The sequence below is a fragment of the Aegilops tauschii genome, chromosome 3 (genome assembly GCF_002575655.3).
Source record: "Aegilops tauschii subsp. strangulata cultivar AL8/78 chromosome 3, Aet v6.0, whole genome shotgun sequence".
NCBI classification, from domain to species: domain Eukaryota; kingdom Viridiplantae; phylum Streptophyta; class Magnoliopsida; order Poales; family Poaceae; genus Aegilops; species Aegilops tauschii.
In genome coordinates this window covers 15,318,725-15,321,011 of record NC_053037.3, presented here as the reverse complement: position 1 = coordinate 15,321,011, position 2,287 = coordinate 15,318,725, and positions in this window count along the sequence as shown.

Genomic DNA, 2,287 nt, shown 5'->3' with positions numbered 1-2,287 from the left:
AGGGCTCGATTCAAAATTTTCACCTACTCTTAGCAAGATAGTAGAGGCGGTGGAATAGTTTTTGAAGTCTGCAAAAGTACTCAACTAGTGCTGTTGTTCTTCACAAAAAATTGTGTTTACCAATGCATGCATGAACACTAGTTACTCTAACCCCCCTCTCTTCTTTAATTCTTTGCCACATCAGCATGTTTGCTATTCCCGTGTGCATGATACCAGCTAAGATACCACCATTATGGCCAACCTTAATCATCGCATGCAATAATTTAGTGCACCTTGAAATATGAACATGTGTGGGGCGTGTATGTTTTTATTGACTTGAGACTATACCTAGCCCGGCATGCAAGATGACTTATTATGCACCGTTCCCTATACCTGCAGGAAGCCCGTTCGTCTCCAAATCTTTTCCTCTCCATGTGTGGAAACAATATGCCTGCCAAACTCTCCTTCTCCCTCCGGCGGTCCCACCACTCCACCCTGTGTGAAAAAATCTGCATGCATGACTCTCCTCCCCCCACGCTCGTCCAATCCGTTGTGACCAGCAATATTTCCACCCCTTCGCTCCCCCGTAATTTACTCCAACAAATATGCCCACGTAGATGTTACTTAACTGCAGGTGCATTGGGTCACTGACATATGGGCCCAACAGGGGTCTGGCCCACATGTCAGTGATGCAACTGGACCTGCAATTAAGTCAGTGTAGCTCAGTGCATATCTTACGTAGGTGTGCCACTGCTCGCTATAAATACTGCCCCTCCCACGACATCGCTATCTCCTCCCCCTCACGTTCACGTTCATCGCTATCTCCTCCCCCTCCCTCTCACGTCGACCACCATGGCATCGCCCCTCCCAAGCCCTAGGAGCCCCTCGCTGCACCGCGCGGACGGTCACGCGTCGCCGTTCCGTTCCTTGCCGCCACTAGTCGAGGAGGACGCATCGGTATTCCGCTCCTCGTCGCTACGCGACGCGTCGCCGTTCCGTTCCTCGCCGCCACTAGTCGAGGAGGACGCATCGGCGTTCCGCTCCTCGCCGCGACGCGACGCGTCGCTGTTCCGTTCCTCGCCGCCACTAGTCGAGGAGGACGCGTCGGCGTTCCGCTCCTCGCCGCGACGCGTCGAGGTGGACGCGTCGGTGTTCCCAATCTCGCCAGCACGCGCGCCGGAGGACGCGTCGGCTCCCCGCTACGAGGAGAACGCCGCGCCGCCCGCCGATCCCCCCAGCCTTGAGGAGCTTTGGAAAGAAATGGATGTCGCCTTGTGGGAGGCTTTGCCTCCAGCAGAGCGCGCCAAAATAGAGGTGGAGAAGAAGGCCAAGGAAGAGAAGCGCACCACGGAACAAGCTGCCTGGGAGGCCTATGTCGCGTCCGAGAGAGTCAGGCAATTGGCTCTTTGGCAGAAGGCTCGTGCGAGGGCCGTGAGGGTGGCCGAGGACGCCCGTGCCGACGCCCTGAGTGCAGTCGGGCCCAAGTGCCTCATCTACGCTTGGCGGTACGTGGACCGGGTGCACGCTTCCAGCGAGGAGGAGTATCTGTTGGCGCCGGATCACCACACCGGTGAGATCACGCTCGCCCGCCGGCAAGCCGCCAATCAGCAACTCGCGAGTTGCGAGGCTGAGGAAGAGGCGTTGTGTCGGCGCGCTGGGAAACGGCCGCGCACCAGGGCACTCGTGGCGCGCCGCAAGCGCTCCTGCGAGCGCCGTGGCTTTTAGGAGGAGTATAATTTTTGTTTTGTAAGGCGATCTCATTAGTTTTGGGACGCAAATGATAAATCCCGAACGTTCAGGAATTTTTAGCGTCCTTAATTAAGTATGTAAAAGGGAAAGTTTGGAAACCTTGTGTATTCGTACGCATTTTGCAAGTACGTGCATATAGCACAAACTTTACTATATACTATCGCACTACACGTCTCTCTCGATATATGCTTGCAGACTGTGCTACTCCCTCCGTCCAGGTCAATAAGTCATCTTTGGTTGTGCATCGTGACCAAGAAGGAGGGAAGACTTATACACCTAGACGGAGGGAGTACTACTATTACTTATGTACGTGCAAATGCACGTTTTAACATTACGATGCGGTTTTTGTAAAAGTAGAAAAACAGCACTAGTCAAGCTTGTGAAACGATTCAATGCAAAACAAATGCAAAAATGCTCGTTTGATTGTTTACTTTTAGCTTCCTTCTCTGTGGTTATTTCTCTGTCGTACTTTGTACGGAGTATCTCACTGGTTGGAAAGGCATGCAAATTCCCAAACCGCTTCCTACACCCTATATCGAATTTTTTGCCTAACAAGTTG